This window comes from Sus scrofa, chromosome 8 (genome assembly GCF_054392235.1).
Source record: "Sus scrofa isolate SSC_HxYL_T2T_F1_AM1 chromosome 8, Sscrofa_HxYL_maternal_Yorkshire_Landrace_v2.0, whole genome shotgun sequence".
Taxonomy (NCBI): Eukaryota; Metazoa; Chordata; class Mammalia; order Artiodactyla; family Suidae; genus Sus; species Sus scrofa.
In genome coordinates this window covers 79,280,829-79,292,801 of record NC_139390.1, presented here as the reverse complement: position 1 = coordinate 79,292,801, position 11,973 = coordinate 79,280,829, and the positions used below count along the sequence as shown (strand labels likewise).

The 11,973-nt window shown below is 45.4% G+C and overlaps 1 pseudogene; it reads left to right on the top strand.

Annotated features, from left to right (window-relative positions):
- Window positions 1-421: 421 nt before the first annotated feature.
- Window positions 422-1,345, top strand: LOC146400887 (tropomyosin-like; annotated as a pseudogene).
- The last annotated feature ends 10,628 nt before the right edge of the window (window positions 1,346-11,973 follow it).

Below are 11,973 nucleotides of genomic sequence, written 5' to 3'. Positions count from 1 at the left end.
AGAGGGTCCTCAGCCCAGTTGGCCCAAGGAGCCCACACTGCTCCAACCCACTCATGTATCCTTACTAGTTGACCTGCTTCTCCAGTTCTCACTGACATCACCTCCCCAGTAATCTTTGGCTCCTGGTTGCTTTTTAGGCAACTCAGACTAAGCAGGAGTGAATCTCAAGTGACCGATTTAAATTTTCAGCCAGATCAGACTCAATACGATTGACATATTTAACAGAGGCTCGAGGGCAGAGGGTCAGTTTAGGTAGAGGATCAGGATCTCTTTGCTTCCCACCCTATTAGAGAAGCATTTAGAAATGTTAGGCCTGACCTGCCTGCTTCTTGCCTCTCATATCTTCGTGATTAGTCTTGCAGCTTCATTAAATAGAAAAAGACTTTTGAGCACTGAAGGTCAAGAAGAGAGAACTGATTTGAGGAAAAATACCATTGGAACCAGAAGATAAGAATGTGGAGGAATATAAAGCTAAAGAGAGGAGGCAGGAACCCAAGCGCCAGCAGGAGCTGCGTGGGCACCATGGCCGGCATCACCACCATCACGGGGCAGCAAAGAGAAGATCCAGATTCTGCAGCAACAGGCAGATGATGCAGAGGAGAGGGCTGAGCACTCCAGCAGGAAGTAGAGGGAGAAAGGTGGGCCTGGGATAGGCTGGGGCAAAGGCAGAGGTCACCTCCCTGACTCGCAGGATCCAGTTGGTTGAAAAGAGTGGGACCACGCTCAAGAGTGCTTGCCTACTGCCCTGCAAAAGCTGGAGGAAGGTGAGAAAGCTACTACTGATAAGAGCAAGAGAGGTATGAAGGTTATTGAAAACCACGTCTTAAAAAAAAAAAAAAAACCTCTAGGAAATCTAACTCAAGGAAGCTTAGCTCATTGCAGAAGAGGAATATGGGAGTAAAACGAGGCACCTGATAAGTCACGATTACTGAGGGAGACTTGGAACCCACGGAGGAGCGAGCTGAGCAGGCAGGGTCCCATTGCCGAGAGATAGATGAGCAGATCAGACTGATGGATCAGAATCTCAAGTGTTTGAGTGCTGCCGAAGAAAAGGACTCTCCCAAAGACTACAAGTATGAGGAAGAGATAAAGATTCTTACTGAGAAACTTGGAGACGACAGAGACCCGTCCTGAGTTTGCTGAGAGATGGGTAGCCAAGCTGGAAAAGGCAATTGATGATTTGGAAGATGAACTGACATGCCCCAAAGAGAAGCAGCTCTGTACACAAAAGATGCTGGACCAGACTCTGCCTGACCTGAGATGGAGAGCGTTCCAGTCCAACACTGCCGCTGCTCCTTCCTTTGACCCCGACTCTGCCAAAGCTGACTTTTCAGCTGAGGGCTGACCTTTGACCCAGAAGGCTGCTTTCTCCTGTCACTGCCTCTCCCACCACAAACCGCCACTCCTCCGTCCTTTTTGCCGAATTGTCTGTCTCTCCCAAGAGATTCCAATTTGGCTGGACACTAAGTTCCTTGGGGAACATTTAAGGGAAGGTGAGCACAAGGCAAAGTGTCTTGAACAGCATGTTGTGATGTACACACACATTTTCTAAGTACCTTTGTTGTTGATGTAGCAAATGTTTGTAAAAACATTCTAGATAATTCTGTAGTTCTGAAGCAGCAGTCTAAACCCTTTTCTCACTTCGGGAAGGTAAGTTCTCAGTTTAATGCACATTGCTCTGTCCATAGACAAAGAACGGTGTGGCCCTGCCTTACTGAGAGCCAAACAGACCAGAGCAAGACTTCAATACGGGAAACTCTGTTGCTCTGGAAAAAGGACTCGCCAAACCAGAAAGGCAATTCCAGGAGTGAGCCAGAAAAAAAAAAAAAAAAAGGAAAAAGCGCTGTTGAGGTTTTCAGCTTAGCTTTACCATATCTTTGCACAACTACATTTTTTAATCAGAAGTGACCAAATAAATTAACATGAGGAGCCCTCTCTCTGAGACCAAACCCTCTACTGCATTCCCAACCACCCAGAGAATGGATCACATGCCCCTTATGTTGAGGTGGCCACTTATTTTCTCCCCTGCCTCCTTGAAAGCAGAACAATTATCTTTTGTCACCGATGTAACCATAGAAACTCATCTCATTGCCCTTTTCTGGGCCTGAAGCTGCCAGCTCTACAAGAGCCATCTCCTTGTGCTTTGTATCAGTCAGTGCTGGAGAAATTTTAAATAGCTTATGTACAAAACTGTCCTTAAATTTTATATTGTTTTGAGTCGTCACCCCATCTGGCTGTGAGAGCTCTCTACGGTCTGTGTGCTCGTGGTAGGCTGATCAATTTAATGTTTCTTTCCCTACACGATCCCCCCCACCCTTTTTCGGTGGTTTCAGTGAGGTCTGTTAGGTGTGCATCCTGCAGTTTAGTTGGCTTAAAATGTACTGTGCTTTGTGGTCTCTTTGGGAGCCAACTGGAAGAAGTCAGTTATGTAACTTTTGATACTGAGAATTAGTTTTTTGAAGTAAAGAACCAGTCCTTCAAGGAAAAAGCTAAGGAGAGAAACATTGTCAGGCCACAGGAGATGGTGGGAGCTTCTGTCTTTAAATCCCATTATTCTGTCTCTAGACCCAAGTCCAATAGTACCTTGATTCACAACCGGATATGAGAGGTGGGCAGCTTATGAAATCCCCAGGAGCAGAGGAAAATCTTAACTCTTCCCTACAGTAGCCATTGACCCACTGGTTCTCAGATCTGTCCCTTGGGGGTCTGTGTGGGTAGGGAGCACTTGGTACCCATAGGTTGTAAGGTCCAAGTGTCCAGTGAAAATCCCAAGGGCAGGGTGGACCACATTCCATGACGCCATTCATGAGCACTTGTCCTCTTCCAGGTAGGAAGTGAACAAATGTTGAGCCTTAATATTATATCCGGACTTCCTCCAGTAGGTAGATGCATAATTTCATAAAATTACTTTGCTAAAAATGCTGAGTGGGTCCAATCATTTGACAGCCACGCTTAGCCTGCCACGTGACTGCTCCTCTACAATTTAAACTTTCCCACAAAAGGCCCATTTCCAGCCTGTTCTGGGCCAACAGTATGGTTGTCATTCCCGCCTGGCAGCGACTGGCCCTCATGAGTAGCATCTGCCATCAGTCGTATGTAGTCTGTTTCTATTGTGCTTACCAGGTAAGCCCAAACTTAACATAAAAACTGAGGTGATACAGCATCTGTTTTAATGGGGGGGAATGCAGGTACAGCCTAGCCACAGGTTTTTGAGGATTTATCCTAAGGTTACCATCCAGGGAGTCACTGATGCATTTTCATTTGATGTCTCCACAAGAGAAGTATATCCACTTGTGAGTTTCCTCATGTGGATGTCTGCAGATCTTACATATCTACTTCCAAACTCACATGGCTGGCAGTAACCTTGACTTCCTCATAGCTCAAGAGAAGGGATTAATGGAGGAGAAAAGGGGAAGATTCCAGGGCTTGACCCACAGAAAGGAGGATTACTGGAGCCATGTCCCGGACCGCCTCTGCCACATAGGCCATGCTCTCTCTCATGGTCCCATCACTGCATGGTGTCCCTAGGCTTACTCAGTGCCATACCTTAGACACCTGAGTTGGGACAGTTGAGGGCTATCCAAGTATTCATGAGAAAAAGAGAAAGCAAGCCTAAAGACCATGCTTGATTTAAAGGGCTCTGACATGGAGCTCCTGCTGTAGCTCAGTGGTAACGAATCTGACTACTGTCCATGAGGATGCAGACTCAACCCCTGCACATGATTTGAATCGTGTAATAGTTTAACTGTTAAGGAAATCCAAAATTGTTTTCAAAACCGTATAGGTTGGCAGATCGCTTTTGCAGATTATGTAGGATCAATAGATAATCATTATCCAAAAAACCCTATTTACAATTTATGAAGTGAACTCAATGGATTCTTCCAAAAAAAGGTGAAGGATTCACCCATCATTGAAGCATCTGTGATCTTTACTGATGGGTTAAGGAACCGGCCTTGCCATGGCTGTGGTGTAGTCTGGCAGCTGCAGCTCTGATTCAACCCCTAGTTTAGGAACTTCCATACACTCACATGCAGCCCCAAAACAAGGGAGTGGGAATCTGACATGCTTGACATCATGGGCTAGGAGTTGGTTCCTCTATGTTGTATCAACTCAGATTCCCAGAACCCCATGGCCCATGACAGTATTAATCTGAGCAGATCTCACTCTGGGAGGTGGCTTCTATTGAAGAAAATCAGACTTCATTTAAGAGACCTTTTTCCTGAAGAGACTTTCATTTTTGCCAGCTGAAAACCATAAAGTTCTCTTCATAAGAGGGGAAAAAATCTTGCATCACTAGCAGTGCTTTGGCATTATGGAAGAGAGGACTTGCATTTGGTAGCTGAATACCAATCCTAATACCAAAGCACCTTGGCTATGCGATAAGATTGCAGCAGCCATACAAAAACATGCTGGGGTCTGCCCACCTAAATGAGAAGGGTGGAATGACAGATCCAGCTGCCTGCTACACCAACCTCCAGTGGAAATATATGGAGAAAAATATACTGATTCCTGAGCAATGGCCCAGCCATCCAGTCAGAGTCTGGATAGAAAAGGACTGGAAGATTAGCCAAGAGCTAGGAAAGGGCACATGGTTATACAAGCTATGTATATTTTCCTATTTCCTGGTAACCCTCCTGCAAAGCACCCATCATAAAAAAGGCATGGTATCACACAGAATGGCTCTAACCATTGACATCAGCCAGTCTTCAGACAATGGGCAACTGAACAGTGTTCCCGATTGCAGACATGGAGGCTATGTGAGTGCCCAAATACATTAGAAAACCACTTTCCAAAGAAACTCCAGCTACTGTTCCCTCTGAATGCCAAACCACTCAGGCAGTAGAGTCCCCAGAATGACAGGATCGATAAAGTTGGTCAACCTACCACTTGGCAGTAAGCTGACTACCTTGACTACAGGGAGCCCCTTCCATTAGCAGAGAACCATCTCTTAAGCCTCCCATGATGGATACCTCATCTTGGCTGGTCTGTCTATCCTGTGGTAGGGTCTCAAAGAGAACAATTCTCTGCGGGCTTCTGCAGTTCCCTAGCCACAGGTATGTCATCCCCAAGGGCAATGCAGCTAATAAGTCAATCACTTTACAAAAAAAAAATAGCATTTGGTCATAAGGCTCCTGATTATATCACAAAACATGATACCATTTAGAAGCAGCTTGCCTTTAGACAGAAGGTTGGTTGATAAAGGCTTCAAATAGCCTAGTGGATGCACTAACTCAGTTCACAGGCTGTAAGTGAGGACCTTCCTTTAGGAAGCAAACTTTACACATAGGAGACATCTCTATGCTGTTGTATCCCTAGTTGAAAGACCCTTTGGGGCCAGGCAGTAGGAGGTAAAACTTTGATCTGTCATCCATCACTCCAAGTGACACACTGGGTCATTTCATGAGTCAGCCACGTTGCAGGCATTCTCTGTTCAGCAAGAGGTTGGGCTACTTTGACAAGGGGGGAGCGAGGAAGATGTGTATTGAACCCACGTGATCCACTTGACTATTTCCTCAGTCTGCCTTCCCTCGCCTCACTCTAACTCAGGGATGGACAGCAGCTGAGGCTTAAAAAGGGTCTATTACTGAGCACTGATACTCCACGGATGATGGTTAGGGTCATATCACCACACAACCAGACATCTGAGGAGGTGGTAGCCAAGAGTAAAGAGAAGTTTGAGTGAGTGCAAAAGGGGGAAGATGGGCATCAGCTGTGGCCCAAGGTCAACTCCAGCAAGGGGAGCTGTATCTCATCCCACCCATACTCTCGGAAAGAAAGGCTGATGGGAACTGTAATGTCCCAGCTCTGTGCCCCTGGGTAGAGAAGTGGGTACAAGGGGCAGACTATGGTGCCATTAGAGCCACACCTCCCGTGACTGTTTCCAACCAAGAACCAAGGGCAGAACGGGCTCTGGGGAAGGTGCCTCCCTGGGAGACCTGGGTCCCTCTGAAGGGTGATGTCTGGTCCTAGTTGCCAAGGCACTCAGGACTCCACCACGGTCTACCTCACTCCTATCTGATGTTTCTTCCTTCTCTCCTTCACAGGTGAGACCATCATTGTGGCTGATGTCTCCTCCAGTTCCCTCTGAATTTCCTTTGCAAGCCTGTTTCTCATCACAAAGAAACTGTTCCAATAGTAATCCTACCTTGCCATCTGCATCTCAGGAAATGTCAACTCAAAGTATAATCATGTAGATCCCCCTAAAATTTTTTTTTAACACCAAGTATAAGACACCCTATATCTGAAAATATGATGCCTGAAGATACCCCAAAGCTATTCCTTTCAGAGGGGGGATGACCATCCAGGCAAAGGAGAAGGCAGGGGTAGTTCCTGGATTAATTCATCACTGACTTTCCATTTATCCCATACAGAGGAGATGCTTGAGATAAGGATACTCCTCCTAAGGTCATCAAGGATTAAGATTAGGAGTTAGAATATCTGCCAAGTTTCCTCCTCACGTCGTCTCATGTCCAGTTCATTCGGATTCTTTCATGCTTGCTTGTCTCATTCTACCACGTGACATTTCATTTTCCTATTGACTAAAACGAACTCACAACCATCTTACATGTAACTATCGACATAACGGCAGCCCTCAGTATCTTCAGCTACAAAGAGGAGATGACTAAGCACCTGAAATTTAAGTGGATAGAGGGACCCAGGACTCAAATCTTTTTTTGATTGGAGGTTCACTGGGTCCAGGCTGACTGCTGCCTGGGCAACTCTATGCCAACAATTGCAGCACGAGAGCTGCTGTTAATAACCATAACATTAATCCTATAAACTGGTTTTCATACGAAATTCACAACTATGGATAAAATCAGTTTAATACCCACATTTAAGGTACTCCATTGAACAATATCACTTAGGACGTTTGTTCTTATAGCTAACAGAAAACTCATTCTCACTTCCTTGAGGCAGGAATACATTGGCTTACAAAGAGTCAAGGTGGTTGTCCCCTGAGGCTGGATGGAGAGGTCTGTTTTACCGAGAATCAGACAGATGTCTTTCCTCCCCCCTCCTGCACCCTCAGTGGTCTTTCACTCCTCAGGATTCACATGGGGACCCATACAAGACCCCTGGCTCCCACCTTCTGGGAAGGCTCTCCATTCATGACAGCAAATACTCTAGGCTTCACTATCATTTCAATTATTTCTTCCCAAAGACTTTCCCAAACAATGTGCTCCTCTTTCCAGCAGTATCTCTGGGTTGTAGGGGCTGGTGAGACAGCATGTCTATACCTGAATTAGTCGCTGTAAATAGCATATGGGGAGGGAAATGGGATGCCCAAAAGAGCAGAAGCCACTCAGGACCTATGACTGAGATTGGCTGAGATGAGAGGGAAACCAGGGAACACATGATTCCCTAAAACAAAGTCCGGGGTATGTGTGACTGATAATGTGGGAAGAAATGATGAGGAAGGATCTGTGACTTTCTTCACTAAAACGCCAGCTCAGTAGGACTTCCAAGTTCACATATACTACCTCTGAGAACCTCACCCTAAAAATCCCACTTTTAACTTTGACATTAAGTATCATTTGAGACATGTTAGCACCCCTGATTAAGGGAAAGGAGACCCCCCAAAAAATCTTTTAACTACCATCTGGTATTGATTTGCCTACTCAACGACCTAAGGTTCATTATTGTGATTTCTAAGATGACTTTGAGGTATTCTACTTCAGCAACAGCACCTGAGACAGGAAATTATGAGTGCACTACAACAGTTACTGTGGCTAGTCATTTGCATGACCCCCAAAATGACCCATTATCAAAAGCTGCAAGACATCTAAGGCAAAACAGGGCTTGCATTGCATTTCTAGTACTTCTCCCTACTAGACTTCCAGTCCACACCACTTCTGCAGAAGACTTATTGACTTGAAGCCTATGACACAAGGCAATCAGGCACATAGGCAATAGGGAAGTGCTTAATTCCAAGTACAGTTGGGATCGATCAGGAACCATTAAACCAGCTGATTACCTCCCTTCCAGGGGGTGGAACAAAACAAAATATTCAACCCCTCCTGTACACATAAGCAGATTTTCAACCCTCTTTGGGGGATTCAGAAGTTGGCAGCACAATCCTACATTTCTTACATTTCAGGCTCTATCCCAATGTTTGTAGATATGTCCACACCACAAGGGCCCCAGAAAGAGACAGGAGGGCCAAGACAAGGGCTAGAGGACAGATGGCTCAGGCAGAAATAGAGACAGAGGCACAACACATACAACTCATAGCTGAGGTCTCTTCCTCCACCCTGCCCGGGTACCAAGGGATCACCCCTGAACCCTCCGAGGCAGGGCCTGGAGTTGCCCTCGGGCCTCAGTCTCTTCAGTCCACAAGAACAGGGAAGGAGAACTGCTCCCTGACCCCGAGGCAGAGTGACATCCCCCGGGGACTCCAGCACTGGTGATGTCAGATTCTCTAACCACCTTCAGAGAACGAGCTGCTCGTTGCATGTGAGCTCATCCTATTTACACACAATGTGGATATGCCCTTGGAGCAGAGCTCCTTGACTTCTCCCACATAATTTGGTCTCCATCTAAGTTCTGACCAGTGAGAACAAGAGCATTCAGTCCAATCATGATGTAATAGAAGCTATTCTGTGAAGAACACTGATATGTAAAGTTAAATTATTTTGAAAGGCAACTATTGCCTTTTAAATTCTTCATGTATCTTCTATGCCAAGGTTTAGTTTCTGCTGGGGAACAGAGCTCAGACTTTCAGTCATGGAGATCAAGGTGTGATAAAAAGGGAAGAAAAAGGCTCCACTTTCTACTGCCACATGCAAGGACATTGGAGGCTATTACTCAGTCCTAAAAACCAGTAAAATACTGAGAATAAAAGGAAAAAAAAGACAATTCTTCCTGGATGCTTGTAAGAGGGGAAGGTACAAGGCAAACTGCTGCCCCCAAGATTGGAGAGACAGACAGGTAAATACAGGGAGTCCCTGCTTACAAGTGCAGACACAACTCAAGTGGAAACCACAGGGGAACCAGCAGGAGGGGAAGGAAATCTTAGCTACACCTGACCAATCCTGTATGTTGAGTGCAGACATACTTAAGGTTTAAAAACTCCAAGGGGATGCAGCCATAAGGACCCCAACAGTATCACCAGTTTTCCCTGTAGGACCTCCACTAGGTTCCTCCAGCAAAGTCTGAGAAGAATGTGCTCTTGTGTCTGGCAGGGAAAGGAAAAGAGGAACCATTTAAAAGTGGCCAGAGCACCATGTAAAGATCAAGAGTGACCTTAAAGCAGACAGGAGTTACCTTCGACCAAAGGTAGAAAAAGCACATCTTCCTTGTTGTCCAAATCACCTAACACGAGCAACAGCACATCTCAGTCAATTTGTACAAGCTACAGAAGCAACAGCTGAGAGGAACACAGACCATTCTGGGTAAATGCATTCTAAAAGGGTCCCCAAAACTAGAACCCATCAATTTGTTTCTTTGCAATTGTTTTACTCCCAACATTAAGAGAACAGAAGTTATAGTATCCTCCTTGGGATAGAACGAACACAAGCTCCCCAGTGGCTCCTGTCCCACTTGTCAACATCCTGTTCCTAACACTGATTCCATGGTGGGGGCTCTCTAGGAAATGCTTGGCCCTCAGGAGGAAAGCCGAGCTGACCACATCCCTGGGTAAGAACAGGCCACAGCCTAAAGAGCAGTGTCATGGTCAGAGTCACTAGACACGTAGGACACGGAGATGAAGAAGATCTGGGAGCCCAAGAAAGAGCTCTTTGTTCCAGCTTCTGAGTGCTGGCAGCAGTCTCCAGCTGGGATCGCTCTCAGGAGGTGCTTCAGCTCCAAGGAAATGCCCTTCCCTGATAGCCCACATCCATTACTAACTGGAGAGGCAGATGACATCAGCCATCCCATGCCACCTGATTTGCTACACACATGGCAATGCCCAGTGGGCCTAATGCCAGGGGAGACCCATTGCAGAGCCATCAGAAGTAGAGGGCGTTGTGTTTCCAATCCCATTCCTACCACTGGAACACTCAGAAATGTGAATTTTCTACCTCTCTTTAATGAGACCAGAAATAACAGATACACTTTCTACTCATGTCAATTTAATGTTGTGTATAAAACATGCTAGACAAGTCAGTACTGGGTTTTACACCAACACTCAAGCTGAGTTACTTTAAGATGTTTACTTAAATGTTATTTAGTAACATTTAGTTCATAGCCCCCTAGGTAATACAGAAAAGTAGCATTCTATAAAGTCTTAATGGAGAGCCCTGTAACTAGCAGTCTCAATTTTCCACCATCTTGGTAAGAACTAAAAATTCTTTGAATCAAAGTTCAATGGAGAAGTTCCTTGTAATTTGAACTCACCATTTACAGCTTTGCTGACGGGCAGTACATTCTACCCCAGAGTCACTATGCAAACTACAAACGCACCAGAAGGGTGACACAATTCAGGTGCACACAAGCTTAGGGGTAGATGGCGTTGAGCTGCAGTTTCTCTGCTGTTTCCCCCTAAGGTCCACATCTCGTGTTTACGTTAAGTTTGCCATACTTTATCCAAAATCTTCCCCATGTGGAGAAATTAGATAAACCCTAGAGGCTGAGGGGAAACAACCATGTTTGAGCAAGAGTTGTATGTAATAAACATGTTGAAAGTAGATGCATAAGACATCTAGCCATATAATGAATTCATTCTCTTTTTCAGGCTGCATCTGCAGCATAGAAGTTCCCAGGTTAGAAGCTGAAACAGAGCTGCCACTGCCCACTACAGCCACACCAGACCTGCATCTGAGACATTTACACCACAGCTTGTGCCAGTGCCAGATCCTTAACCCACTGAGTGAAGCCAGGGATAGAACCTGCATCCTCGTGGATACTAGTCAGGTTCTTAACTTGCTGAGCCACCATGGGAACTCCCCTGAATCCGCCCCCCCTCCCATGCATTTTTTAAAAGAGGAAGGAAAACATGAAAGTGTTCGTCTTTGGAAAAGGAATCTGCCTGCTCAAGCACAGGTCCTTTTGAAATGTGATATCCTCTGCTACTGTGACGTTCCATCCACTGTCCTAAATGTGTCCATCACTACAGGTAAGAACTAACACCTGCTTCTTTTGACTCCTCTGCTCTAGTCTCAGAGTCTACCACCACCCCCTGCCAACTGGGGTGTTCTTTCTGCTAAAGAACTTTAGATTTGCATTAACACCATGAGATCCATTTTCATTTTAATCCATTCTTCCAAACCCACTCCATCCAGAGTTGTATAGCCCAAGTAAGCCATAGGATCATCATAGTCAATCACTGCTGGTTCTTTCTACCCCGCCATCTAGGAAGCTGCTCAACTGAGGCTTCAACCCCAGATGTCTTGAGACCACAGAGCTCTGGTATCTGATTGAGTGCTGCCATCTTCTGGCCAAAACACTGAACTTCGTCCTAGTTCCCCATTGACCCTTGCTCTTTGATTCCTCCACCTGCACTGCCAGCCAGGATGGGAGACGACCTCAGGGCTGCCTTCATCTCATGAGAACATCTTACATTAACAGCAATGTCCTATAAACTCAGAAACATTGTTTCTTGATTCCTAAAACATTTCCCTCACTGAGAACGATCAGTTTAAGTACTAATCCTCTAGTCGAATAAGCCAGGTAAAGGGTCTAAGAGAAGTGCTGTCTGGCATTTTAGGTGTGGACTTGCCTTTGCATGGAGTATAAGCTTGACTGTCCGTTGGGGTAAAGTTAGTTCCCAAGTGAAAGCACATGGAAAGCAGACATTTTGATGTTAGGTTTTAAATACAAAACATCTTATTGATCTGAATGGGTAGAGGAATTCTGCTTCCTCTAGAGACAAGCTGACAAGTTAAAGGCAACATTATTTCTACCTAAGGAGCAAAGGATCTTCTACCAAGTATCTGTAACCAATGCTAGGCCTTCAGCAATGTACTATATACAAGTTTATCTCTTTGAAATATAGATTAAAAACTAGGACTTTAAAAAACATTTTCCCATCACATT